We start from the raw sequence: 14846 nt of genomic DNA on the forward strand, positions 1-14846 counted from the left end.
AAATGTTACTATAACGTCCTGGTTACAAGCTGTCCACTGCTGTGGTGCTGAATCTAGACAGTTCTTCCCATATAAAAGCTGTCCACTGCTGTGGTGCTGAATCTAGACAGTACTGCCCAGATCAGAGCTGCCCACAGTTGTGGTGCTGAATCTAGGACTGTAGTGCCCAGAGGAGAGCTGCCAACCACTGTGGTGCTGAACCAGTACTATAGAAGGGAGAGAACACAGGAGCTCACCCCCGCTGCTGAGCAGAGATGCTAGATGTGCTGTAGTTGTCTTCTATTGTCCCTCAGCAGATAGCATCATGCTATGAATGGGATGTGCTCTGCTATATCCCTGCGGCTTGTAGATCAGGAACCAGGGCTTCAGTGTGCGTCACCTGAATGACAGCAGTCTGGCACCACCAATGCTGCTATGCGGGACATTGCGCCCTTTACTACTGCCTGCGATATAAAACCCCTTCTGATTGGAGCCCATGGATCTGTGATTGGTTATTGAAGACACACCCTCGTACATGGTGGACTTGTCTGTTCCCTTTAAACATATGAGCGGTTCTCACATGTTGTGGCTGATGTCTGATAACATAAGTGCTATCCCCTCATTCTGTATCACTGCAGCTGTCATCTGATGGGCGGCTGATGTATTCCATCACTATAGTACGGGTGAGATCACAGCCATCTGTAGGAACAAAACACCATCTCATCCGTGACATGTACAGAAGCATGTCACTATGCAAGTCGCCCCCGTACTCCTAAACATCAGCAATACAGTGCCAAAGGTTTCCTTTCTGGATCTTATTGATATTCCTTCTATGCACTACATCTTCTAATTAGGAATGCGAAACTTCTAACGCTTTACACTATGATAAACTGATATATATAAGTACTCGTATATACACTATTTGGACAAAACTTATAACAGCGAAGTACTGTTCATATAGTCAAGTGGCTTAGCAACGGTACAGGAGATAAGATGAGAATAATAGGTTTAGTCTTTAGGATAGGGTTAATGGATAGAGACTGCAAGATGTCGGTGAGTGACACGAAAGAGTGAGACGGACCCATCCCATCGTGTGCGTAAGAAGGGCACGGTGGAAGAAAAAGAAACCACGCCCATTGCAGCAAGCCAAGGGAGAACGGGTGGAGACTCCCAGGAAACGGGCAGGTGAGCCAGAAGTGGCCTCCCCCAAGAATGGGCAGAGCAACGTAAGAGCACACCCACGGCAGAGTGGGCTGGGACCATTGTTGATGAGGAGGTAAAGTGGCAAGAGAAGATAGAGTGCTTCGGTTTACCTATTGAAAGTGATGGTCGGTGCCACGGCATTGTGCTCCGCGGTGTGCCCGGAAAGGTCAAGTGGAAAAGGAAGATGACGCAGCTGGAGCAAGAGATGCAGCCGGGTGAACTGTCATCAGTAGAGGCACCAACCAAGGTCCAGGGAAGGCCCAGGATCCAATGCCTGACCTCAAGACAAAGGTTCGCCCGCAGTCCCCGAAACCAGAACTCGATTCCAAGGCGGAGGCAGCAGTGTCAGCGTGGCCAAGATCCTGCGACCAGGCAGGGTGACTGAGAGCTATGCTGGCAGCTCTGGTGGTAAGTACACCTCAGCGTCCTGGAGAGTTATCAGCCTGGGAAACAGCCCTCATCCCCTGGCCACAGCAGTACATGGAAGAGACACCAGCCCTGGACCCCGTTGAGGCCAGATGGGTGGTGAAGGTCATTGAGGGTAAGAAGGAGTGGGAGAAATGGGTGAGGGCCCAACTCGAGCACCCAGGAGGTGGTGAAGTTGACCCGCCCAGGGGGGATATAGGGGGAAACTTGGTACCCGGGCCTTTACTTTCTTTGTAGGATGGCACGGCAGTCGGCTCCCAGGCCCATCCTCTGGGGTCGCTCTTTAAAATGGGGTTTGTTAACAGTTTGTCTCGTGACGCCACCTGTGGTTCCCGGTAATGAACACCGGCGCTGCTGCAGACCTCCGGGGGTGATGGGATGGCAGCTGGAATGTTTCTGCTCCCCACAGGCGGAGCGGGTCCCCGGGGCAGGGTAGTTGCAGATGGTAATGCTGGGCGTTGTAGTGCAGGCACGGTAGCGTGATGGAAATAACTGACGGAGTCAGTGGAGTGCAGTCATCCGAGTTTACTCACAGTTCTTTTTAGGTTCCTCGGGTACACTGTCCAGTGTCAGACTCCCGCGTCGCACTGCATTTGCCAGGCAGGGGTTCAGCACTCCTTCAGGTAGATTAGAAGCACTTAACGGGACCCCCTTTCTTATGTTCCTTCCTTGACTGACTTCACGCGCTGGGTCTTCTCACGCCTGCCCTGCGCTCCCCACACACAGTCCCGATCGGGTGCTCTGAAGTCCCTTCTGGGCAACCTGGAGTTCCCGGACCTACTTGATGCCCTTCACGGCGACTAGGGTGAGGCTGTGGCAACTGCACCATGGAAGTGCAGAAGCCTCCGGTTTTTCCAGCCGAGACCTGAAGTAACACGGCTGGTCCAGGGACTTCCCTCGGATCCCTTCCCTGATCCCTCTGATTCTTGGCAGATTCGGGCGCCGTCCTGCACTCACCGTACCCCCTGGGATCCCTTCTGTTCCCGGAGCATTCCTCCCTTGCTCCCACTCCTCTCCTGGGCCTCTCTCACTAGGCCCACAATGGAGCAGAGTTCCTGAGGAGACTCTGCTCCCCTCCTCTCCCTGCTACTCACTGGCTGAACTGCACTGCTCCAACTAAGGTGGCTTGCTTTTTTATATCTATTCTCTAAGTGCTCCCCTGTTCTACGTCCTCCACCCACACCCACTACTGGTTCCCCCTCTCCTTGGTTCCCCCCACTCCAGCCAGGGACAGGCCTGCAAAAGAAGTGCATAATGCCCTTCCAGCCGGCCTGGAGTAGTGCAGTGTTGAGTGTAGGTGTTGGGGTCCCGGGCAGTAATAATCTTTAATAATAATAATCTTTATATAGTGCTAACATATTCCGCAGCGCTTTACATACATTATTGTCACTGTCCCCATAGGGGCTCACAATCTAGTTTCCCTATCAGCATGTCTTTGGAGTGTGGGAGGAAACCGGAGGAAACACACGCAAACACTTGGAGAACATACAAACTCCTTGCAGATGTTGTCCTTGGTGGGATTTGAACCCAGGACCCCAGTGCTGCAAGGCTGCAGTGCTAACCACTGCGCCACCGTGCCGCCGGCAGTACTTCCTCCTTACCTGAGAGAAGGAGATGCCACACTTCTGGGTGAGGTGCAGTACCTCTGTGGCGACTGAACCCTCAGGGGTGCCACAAAGTCATTGACCAGATGACCAGATGTCACATCCAATATTTCAGCCCTCAGCGGGAAGATCATGTCCAGCAATGACTCCTCCACGGTTAGTACCACAGCCTCAGGCCTGACAGAGGCAGCGAGTATTGCGGCTGCAGTGTGCGTTTTCAAGGGCCCCCACTGTATATGCTGTGCGTTGTCTTCCAGGTTCCAGAATGGTCGAGGATGACCATGTCCAAAGAGGGAATGTAAGAGTGATGGACTGTTCTGCAGCATTCCTACCCTTGAAGGCAATAATCCCTTTATGTGTACAGTGCCATGCGGGTTTACGAGTAATGTAAATAGCGATGCGTTTCTCTTACAGTGGCATGTAAAAGTTTAGGCCCCTTGGTAAAAAATTACTGTTATTGTGAACAGTAAAGCAAGTTGAAGATGAAATGATCTCTATAAAAGGGCTAAAGTTAAAGATGACACATTTCCTTTGTATTTTAGGCAAAAAAAAATCTTGTAATTTTTTACATTTTAAAAATTGCACAAAGGAAAATGGGCTGATGCAAAAGTTTGGGCACCCTTGGAGATTTGTGTGCTCAGAAAACTTTGACCAAGGTTTCAGACCTTAATTAGCCTGTTAGAGTGCGTGCACATGGTCAGTAAACACTGCGGATTGGATGCAGCACACTTGCGCTGCGTGCAATCTGCAGCGGCCAGATGTTACAGCATAGTGGATGGGATTTATACAAATCCCATGTCCACTATGCGTCTCCGTGCTCCTGCAGCTCACCCGTGGAGACGGTCATGCAGTGCGTCTTCACAGACCGCAGCATGTCAATTTCTCTTGCAGAGACCCTAGTCTCCGCAAGAGAAATTATATCACTGTAATGTATAGGATGTGGTGAATCCGCATGGTTCATTGAACACATGCGGATTCACTTGCGTGCAGCGCTTTGGACGCAGCGTAAAGTATGCTGCGTTCAAAGCGCAGCCAACACCGACCATCTGCACATACCCTAAAGGTTATGGCTTGTTCACTATCATTAGGAAAGGCCAGGTGATACAAATTTCCCAACTTTATAAAAATCCAGCCTCCTCTAACCTTGTGCCAAAAAACAGCAGCCATGGGTTCTTCTAAGCAGCTGCCTAGCACTCTGAAAATGAAAATGGTGGAGGCCCACAAAGCAAGAGTAGGCTATAAGAAAATAGCAAAGCGTTTTCAAGTTGCAACCTTATTGACGGCATCGCTCATCACTGCAGGAACGTCCTCAGGCTACTGTCAGTGAGTTCCAGCTGGCATGCTGAGCAGTTGCATACTCATGCAACCGCTCAACACACCAATCGGATGTAGCAGATCTGTGGATCATTGTTCGACATCATCAGTATGGATTATCTGCGGACAGGTGAGGATTACTTTGTTTTTTTATTTTTATGTGGATCTTAAGAATTGTCTTTGCTCTGTGTGAGTTTTTTTACTTGAACTAATGGCGTTAGTAATCGGGATGTCTTATTCACGCCTCTCCATTACTAACCCCTGGGCTTGATGTCAGCAAACATCAAACAGCTGACATCAACCCCAAAACCATTACCCCACTTGCGAATGCACCAGGGCAAGTGGGGAGAGCCGAGAATAAGCACCAGAATTTCTGGAGTGGCTGAGGGCTCATGTTATTAGTCAGGGAGGAGGCCAATATCCATGGTCCCTTCCCAGCCTTTTAATATCAGCCTGCAGGTGTCTGTTTAGCCTTTGCTGGTTATTAAAACTAGGTGGGACACCACATAATTTTTTGGGGGATACCCCCTTTTTAATACCATTAAAGGCTAAGCAGACAGCTGTGAGCTGTTATTAATAAGCTGGGAAGATCCATGAATAGCGGCCCCTTCCCAGATTGCCCACTGCTTTCCCTCAGCTGTTAAGAAAATTAAATGGACCCCATCCCATTTTTTCAAAAATAAACACCTAAATTTGTAAGGATGTAAAACAACGCCAAAATGTAGACTAAACTATATATGAATAGACAATATAAGGTCCTAAGTTCCTGGGCTAAGTCATCACTGCTATGGCCCTACTTATGTATTTGAAGTCCCCCTTTCTCAAAATCTTTCTAATAAATTTAATTTCCCCAAGATTATTGTGAAAATCATATACAGTGGGTAAGGAAAGTATTCCGACCCCTTTAAATTTTTCACTCTTTGTTTCAGTGCAGCCATTTGGTAAATTCTAAAAAGTTCATTTTTTTCTCATTAAAGTACACTCTGCACCCCATCTTGACTGAAAAAAAAACAGAAATGTAGAAATCTTTGCAAATTTATTAATAAAGAAAAACTGAAATATTACATAGTCATAAGTATTCAGACCCTTTGCTCAGTATTGAGTAAAAGCACCCTTTTGAGCTAGTACAGCCATGAGTCTTCTTGGGAATGATGCAACAAGTTTTTCACACCTGGATTTGGGGATACTCGGCCATTCTTCCTCGCTGATCCTCTCCAGTTCCATCAGGTTGGATGCCGAACGCTGGTGGACAGCCATTTGCAGGTCTCTCCAGAGAAGCTCAATTGGGTTTAGGTCAGAGCTCTGGCTGGGCCAGTCAAGAATGGTCACAGAGTTGTTCTGAAGCCACTCCTTTGTTATTTTAGCTTAGTGCTTAGGGTCATTGTCTTCTTGGAAGGTGAACTTTCGGCCAAGTTTGAGGTCCAGAGCACTCTGGAAGAGATTTTCATCCAGGATATCTCTGTACTTGGCCGCATTCATGTTTCCTTCAATTGCAACCATCGTCCTTTCCCTGCAGCTGAAAAACACCCCCATAGTATGATGCTGCCACCACCATGTTTCACTGTTGGGATTGTATTGGGCAGGTGATGAGCAGTGCCTGGTTTTCTCCACACATACCGCTTAGAATTATCACCAGAGAGTTCTATCTTCGTCTCATCAGACCAGAGAATCTTATTTTTCTCATAGTCTGGGAGTCCTTCATGTGTTTTTGAGCAAACTCTATGCGGGCTTTTATATGTCTTGCACTGAGGAGAGGCTTCTGTCGGGCCACTCTGCCATAAAGGCCCGATTGGTGGAGGGCTGCAGTGATAGTTGTCTTTGTGGAACTTTCTCCCATCTCCCTGCTGCATCTCTGGAGCTCAGCCACAGTGATCTTGGGGTTCTTCTTTACCTCTCTCACCAAGGCTTTTCTCCCACGATTGCTCAGTTTGGCTGGACGGCCAGGTCTAGGAAGACTTCTGGTGGTCCCAAACTTCTTCCATTTAAGGATTATGGAGCCCACTGTGCTCTTAGGAACCATGAGTAATGCAGAACTTCTTTTGCAACCTTGGCCAGATCTATGCCTTGCCACAATTCTGTCTCTGAGCTCCTTGGGCAGTTCCTTCGAGTTCATGATTCTCATTTGGACTGACATGCACTGTGAGCTGTGAGGTCTTATATAGACAGGTGTGTGCCTTTCCAAATCAAGTCCTACCAGTTTAATTAAACACAGCTGGACTCCAATTAAAGAGTAGAACCATCTCAAGGAGGATCACAAGGAAATGGACAGCATGTGACTTAAATATGAGCAAAGGGTCTGAATACTTATGACCATGTGATATTTCAGTTTTTCTTTTTTAATAAGTTTGCAAAAATTTCTACATTTCTGTTTATTTCAGTCAAGATGGGGTGCAGAGTGCACTTTAGTGAGAAAAAAAATGAACTTTTTAGAATTTACCAAATGACTGCAATGAAACAAAGAGTGAAAATGTAAAGGGGTCTGAATACTTTCAGTACCCACTGTATCCTTGAACATTACATTTAACTACCTTTTTGTATAAGGTGGCAAAGAATAAAACAAGCAGATAGGAAAAAACAAACTTAATTTATTTAAAAAATGATCAAAAAGAAATATTTCTGTCATGCGCCAAAACATGCAAAATAAAACAAATAAACATTACAAATTATAATAAGGTGCAGAACTGTAATCAGGGCCAGGACTGGGTGCTGAAAAATGTGGGGGGATCAGCAACATAAGTAAGTGAGGGAAGTGGAGCAAAGGGTAGAAATACACCATGGTGCGGAGGGTTTGGTAGGTATGGCCGGTCCGTGGAACTAGATTTGCTGCCAACTATATCCTAATTTGGAAGGCGGCTCACAGCAGGTTCAAGATGATATAAGTATGGCAAATACAAACGGTATATTAGGATTGTCTGAATATGGGTTATTTTGTAGGTGAGGTTTAACACAAAGAACTATTGAAGCCAGAACATTATGTGTCTAATTTTTTTCCAAAACATATCGCCACCAAAAGCGAAAATTTGGCAAGCCAGAATAAACAGAAAAAAAAAGACAAAGAAAAGTCACCATCATACTAGCAGTCAAGGGCGGGCTGGGCTGGGGTGCAGAGGGGCAAATGCCCCCCCAGACCAGTTCCCAAGCAGCTGCTCAGGGCTGCCAGGGGACTGCACTGTACCTTTAAATATGTTCAGCTGCCGACCCGACCACATGGCAGAGATGCAGATACACCCCCTGCACGCTGTGTGGCTGAGTCTGCTGAAGTGACGTCACACAGCGAACCTGGAACTGATTCAGTCAGCCGGACAGGAGCCTGTGGATCGGAGACTTCAGTGGTCTCAGTCAGTATGAGGTCAGGAGGTCTGCAGTGAGGGGGAAGCGGGACTGTGCTCACCTTCTCATAAATTCACCCAGGATTCTATATTGTCCAATCAGAGGGCCAGCTGCTGGGGCTCCGTGTGAGTTATTGCAGGAGGCTGAACTTTCATGCAGATTAGGGTCCTCCTGTCAGTGCAAAAAGTTCAGTCTGGTGCAATAAATCACACTTAGTCCCAGCAGAGACCACAGACATCACAATACAAGACCCTGCACCGACTGATTACAGCTGAACCTACAGCACCTCATAGTCTACTATATGGCCCCATATATAATATGTGAGGTCCTGTAGGCAGGTCCAGGTGTGTTCAGTAATAATAATCTTTATTTTTATATAGCGCTAACATATTCCGCAGCGCTTTACATACATTATCGTCGCTGTCCCCATCGGGGCTCACAATCTAGATTCCCTATCAGTATGTCTTTGGAGTGTGGGAGGAAACCGGAGAACCCGGAGGAAACCCACGCAAACACGGGGAGAACATACAAACTCCTTGCAGATGTTGTCCTTGGTGGGATTTGAACCCAGGACCCCAGCGCTGCAAGGCTGCAGTGCAGTGTATATCCCTGTACATAATATACCACATCTAGTATACAGATTAGCCTATCATCTACTGTGATACACACATCAGATGTTTTAAAAGAATACACATTACTATACAACATCTGATGTCTATAGTGACAGTATATTATATACTAGTCATGTATTCTAATATATATTGTATGCATGTGGTATACTGTGTGAACAGATGTTATGTACAGGTAATGTGTGTATAGTATATCTGAACTCTACCCATGTCTGGTATATATAATACTGTAACTACAAAGTTCAGCCCGCGGACTGAGACAGCCGAAGGGCTGAAAACTGTGGTGCACGGGCCACACCATACTCTCCCCTATCCCAATATCACTGCTATCTGCAGTGTGGTGAATACATTGGTGGAAGACGGAGCCACTGGCTCCTACTTCCACAGATCAGCTTTTGCGACTGACACAGCAAACATGATGACATCACGACATCACATCTGCTGTGTGGAGACTCAGTGCACCGGAGAAAAGAACAGACCGCGGGGGAACGAGAGCGAGGTGAGTATGTCTTCTTTTTTTTTTTCGTATGTGCATGGAATGTGTGCCTGCATATAGGGGGCTATGTGAGGACTCATACTGTATATAGGAGGCTATGTGAGGGCTCATATAGTATATAGGAGGCTATGTGAGGGCTCATATAGTATATAGGAGGCTATGTGAGGGCTCATATAGTATATAGGAGGCTATGTGAGGGCTCATATAGTATATAGGAGGCTATGTGAGGGCTCATATAGTATATAGGAGGCTATGTGAGGGCTCATATAGTATATAGGAGGCTATGTGAGGGCTCATGTAGTATATAGGAGGCTATGTGAGGGCTCATATAGTATATAGGAGGTTATGTGAGGGCTCATATAGTATATACTGTAGGAGGATATGTGAGGGCTCATATAGTATATAGGAGGCTATGTGGGGACTCACATTGTATAAAGGAGGCTATGTGGGACTCATACTGTACATAGGAGGCTATGTGGCGGCTAATAATATGTATACAGTAGAAGGCTATGTGGGGGCTCATACTGTATAAAGGAGGCTATGAGGACTCATACTGTACATAGGGGGCTCATACTATATATAGGAGGCTATATGTGGGCTCATACTGTACAAAGGAGGCTATGCGGCGGCTCATAATATGTATAGGAGGCTATGTGGGTCTCATACGGTATATAGGGGCTATGTGGTGGCTAATACTGTATATAGGATGGAATATGAGGGCTCACACTGTATATAAGGGCTATGTGGTGGCTAACACTGTATATAGGGGCTATGTGGGGTGCATACTGTATGTAGGAATAATGTCTGTAATCTGCTGTGGAATTAATAGCACTATACACTGTACTTTTCAGATTATAGTACGCACTTTTCTCCTCCAAAATTTTTGGGAAAATGGGGGTACATCTTATAATCTGAATGTAGTTTACCGGGGCATTTGGGAGCGGCATTTTAGGGTCGCTGCTGCAGGAAGCTGGTGACGGCAGGAGTGAGGCGATGCTGCGGGCCCCAGGCTGGGAAGGTGGGTGTCTGGCTGTGCGACGGGCTCTGTGCTTTCACAAAATGTCGGAGGAGCCCCCGCACTTTCCATGGTTTTCAATGCGGTGAACTTGGGGAAAAAAGTCCACCAGAGGCGGCGCATGTGCGGATTGAGATCGTGACACCGAGATCTTTTCTCCCGAGGTCTCAACCTAAGCATGTGCCGCCTCCGGTGGCCATTTTCCCTAAGTCTACAGCATTGAAAACCACGGGAAGTACAGGGGATCCGCCGGCATTTTGTGAAAGCACGGAGCCCGGCTCATCGTCGAACATCCCCCTCCCAGCCTGGGGTCCACAGCATCACCCCACTCCTGCCAGCTTCCTGGAGCAGCGACTCTGCTCCACCACAGCAGCCCCCTTCCCTGGGTAATCTACCGTAAAAGCGGACTATAAGAAGCACCACCATTTTATTAAAAACATTTTTTTCCTATTTTTCTCACCAAAATTTGGGGTGCGTCTTATGATACGGTGCATTTTATAATCTGCAAAATATGGTTAGTAAAATAAATAAATAAATAGGGAGCTGTGTGGGGGCTCATACTGTATACAGGGGGCTATGTGTGTGCTCATATGGTATATAGGGGGGCTGTGTGTGGGCTCATACTGTATACAGGGGGCTGTGTGTGTGCTCATATGGTATATAGGGGGGCTATGTGTGTGCTCATATGGTATATAGGGGGGCTGTGTGGGGGCTCATACAGTATACAGGGGGCTGTGTGTGTGCTCATATGGTATATAGGGGGGCTGTGTGTGGGCTCATACTGTATACAGGGGGCTATGTGTGTGCTCATATGGTATATAGGGGAGCTGTGTGGGGGCTCATACTGTATACAGGGGGCTGTGTGTGCTCATACTTATACGGTATATAGGGGGATGTTGGCATACTTAATTCTGATCAATATTAAGTGATATAAATATTATTTTATATTAATTGTAGTTAATATTAATATTGAGCAGAACTAATTTCAGCCTTTCAGCCTATTGGTTCAGGCCCCCACAACAGTTACGTTCTCTCATGTGGCCCCTCTGGAAAATGAATTGCCCACCCCTGATATATACCATCATTTATTATCCAGTATATAGCATCTGATGTCTGTATAACAGTATGTCCTATATCCCATCACATATTCTCCTGTATACTGGATGTCATATACTGTGCACAGACATCAGATGGTGCAGAGGAGAAGAAGTGACTGGTGTAATATCTAATGGCTGTACTCAAGGTGTAATGTGCACTAGTTACATATTAGCCTGTAGGTGGTATAATATATATACTATAGGCCCAGACATCCCATATTATATACAGGATAATAGGAGGCGGGTATAATATCCAGAGCTAACAAGCCTCCCCTATTCCCTGGGCCTGTCCCGATTTGAGGGCTCAGTCCCGGCCCGGCTCAGCTCTTCTCCCGGCAGGGGCGCTGCTGGGCACTGGGCTTTTCCTCCAGACACGCAGGCTTTCCATGCTGTGTGTGACCCCTTGTAGCTCCGCCTCCCGCTCTCTGCTCCTCCCCGGCATCAGGGCAGAGGAATTCTACTGTGCAGAGACCGCACAGCATGAGGAGGTGAGGGGTCAGGGGGCGGGGCCAAGTCTGCGGAGGACATGACAACAAGGTGCGGTCCTGAGGTGAGGGGGAGACCCGCAGCCTCTCCCATCTGTGGCTGCTGTTATTACAGGATGGGAGGGGGCTCATGCAATGTCACCAGCAGCTCTGCAGTCGGGACTAGGGGGGATGGGAAGGGGATTTAGGGAAACTGCAGGGCTGACAGCTCTCCTGCGTACAGCCCATACTCTGCTGCTGATTGCAAACACCAGGCCCCACCACTGCCACTGGAGACATGATGGAGAAGAAGGGAATATATACATGTCATGTTGTGCCCGCTGTGTGTAGGATGTCTGTGTGATGGTTGTGCCCGCTGTGTGTATGATGTCTGTGTGATGGTTGTGCCCGCTGTGTGTGTGATGTCTGTGTGATGGTTGTGCCCGCTGTGTGTGTGATGTCTGTGTGATGGTTGTGCCCGCTGTGTGTATGATGTCTGTGTGATGGTTGTGCCCGCTGTGTGTATGATGTCTGTGTGATGGTTGTGCCCGCTGTGTGTGTGATGTCTGTGTGATGGTTGTGCCCGCTGTGTGTGTGATGTCCGTGTGATGGTTGTGCCCGCTGTGTGTATGATGTCCGTGTGATGGTTGTGCCCGCTGTGTGTATGATGTCTGTGTGATGGTTGTGCCCGCTGTGTGTATGATGTCTGTGTGATGGTTGTGCCCGCTGTGTGTATGATGTCTGTGTGATGGTTGTGCCCGCTGTCTGTATGATGTCTGTGTGATGGTTGTGCCCGCTGTGTGTGTGATGTCTGTGTGATGGTTGTGCCCGCTGTGTGTGTGATGTCTGTGTGATGGTTGTGCCTGCTGTGTGTATGATGTCTGTGTGATGGTTGTGCCCGCTGTGTGTATGATGTCCGTGTGATGGTTGTGCCCGCTGTGAGTATGATGTCCGTGTGATGGTTGTGCCCATTGTGTGTATGATGTCCGTGTGATGGTTGTGCCCGCTGTGTGTATGATGTCCGTGTGATGGTTGTGCCCGCTGTGTGTATGATGTCTGTGTGATGGTTGTGCCCGCTGTGTGTATGATGTCTGTGTGATGGTTGTGCCTGCTGTGTGTATGATGTCTGTGTGATGGTTGTGCCCGCTGTGTGTATGATGTCTGTGTGATGGTTGTGCCCGCTGTGTGTATGATGTCTGTGTGATGGTTGTGCCCGCTGTGTGTATGATGTCTGTGTGATGGTTGTGCCCGCTGTGTGTATGATGTCTGTGTGATGGTTGTGCCCGCTGTGTGTATGATGTCTGTGTGATGGTTGTGCCCGCTGTGTGTGTGATGTCTGTGTGATGGTTGTGCCCGCTGTGTGTGTGATGTCTGTGTGATGGTTGTGCCCGCTGTGTGTGTGATGTCTGTGTGATGGTTGTGCCCGCTGTGTGTGTGATGTCTGTGTGATGGTTGTGCCCGCTGTGTGTGTGATGTCTGTGTGATGGTTGTGCCCGCTGTGTGTGTGATGTCTGTGTGATGGTTGTGCCCGCTGTGTGTATGATGTCTGTGTGATGGTTGTGCCCGCCGTGTGTATGATGTCTGTGTGATGGTTGTGCCCGCCGTGTGTGTGATGTCTGTGTGATGGTTGTGCCCGCCGTGTGTATGATCTCTGTGTGATGGTTGTGCCCGCTGTGTGTATGATGTCTGTGTGATTTTTAACATAGCGCTTTGAAATAGGCAGGGGTGGGAGATTAATTTTCCCAAGGGGCCACGTGAGAGACCGTGACTGTTGTGGAGCCCGAACCAATACTTTCAAATTAATTCAGCTCAATATTAATATTAACTTATTAATTATATATTTTTTGTATATTTATATTATCACTTAATATTGAGCAGATTTAAGTATGCTGACATCCCCCTATATACAGTATGAGCCCCCACACAACCCCGTACATACAGTATTAGCACACACCACCCCTACCTACAGTATCAGCCCTCGCATAGCCCCCAATATACAGTAAGAGCCACCACAAGAAAGCCAGATGTCGTATAATGAATCTACATAAAGATGAGAAAGTTCTGGCGGCTCCGACTGTGAATGAGGGAACAAAAAATAATCCTCAGTTCCCAACAAGAGATGAGCAGGACTCACAGATGAGGCCGCACTGCCCCGGAAGATAAGAGACTCATGGCCTCCAGTCCAGCCGCCAGGTAGCACTGACCTGGACCCCCGACTGGAGGCCCCGGAATCCATCTGCTCATCTCTAGTCCCAGCTGCCCTGGATACAGTGGACAGTCCTGGATTTGGGTCTGGGCCTTGCAGTCTCGGCCGTCTGCTGAATTTCCCTCACTACCAGCGCCCCTCTGACAACTCCTCCTGCCGGGCGAGAAAGATAATGGTAAATGGGCGTGGATTGGGGTGTGACCAGGGGCGAGGCCAAAATTTGCCGCGCATAGCACCTTTCTGTCCCCCTTTCTGTTCTTCAAAAGTTGAGAGGTATGAATATGTGATGTCTGTATCCCAGTATATCGCATACCATCACATATTATGCTGTATACTGGATGTGATGGACTTTGATACAGGCATCCAATGTTATACAGAGGATAATATGTCACTGGTGTAATATCTGATGTCTGTGCTCATAGTGTGGTATATACAGTTATGAAAAAGTTTGGGCACCCCTATTAATCTTAAGCCTAATGTTTTTTAAAAATTGGTGTTTTGCAACAGCTATTTCAGTTTGATATATGTAATAACTGTTGGACACAGTAATGTTTCTGCCTTGAAATGAGGTTTATTGTACTAACAGAAAATGTGCAATCTGCATTCAAACAAAATTTGACAGGTCCATAAGTATGGGCACCCTTATCATTTTCTTGTTTTAAATACTCCTACCTACTTTTTACTGACGTACTAAAGTACTTTTTTTGGTTTTGTAACCTCATTGAGCTTTGAACTTCATAGCCAGGTGTATGCAATCATGAGAAAAGCTACTTAAAGTGGCCACTTGCAAGTTGTTCTCCTGTTTGAATCTCCTCTGAAGAGTGGCATCATGGGCTCCTCAAAACAACTGTCAAATGATCTGAAAACAAAGATTATTCAACATAGTTGTTCAGGGGAAGGATACAAAAAGCTGTCTCAGAGATTTAACCTGTCAGTTTCCACTGTGAGGAATATAGTAAGGAAATGAAAGAACACAGGGACAGTTCTTGTTAAGGCCAGAAGTGGCAGGCCAAGAAAAATATCAGAAAGGCAGAGGAGAAGAAGGGTGAGATCAGTAAAGGACAATCCTCAGACCACCTCCAG

Source organism: Phyllobates terribilis, unplaced genomic scaffold (assembly GCF_046119375.1).
Source record: "Phyllobates terribilis strain yellow unplaced genomic scaffold, ASM4611937v1 Scaffold_55__1_contigs__length_8800988, whole genome shotgun sequence".
Taxonomy (NCBI): domain Eukaryota; kingdom Metazoa; phylum Chordata; class Amphibia; order Anura; family Dendrobatidae; genus Phyllobates; species Phyllobates terribilis.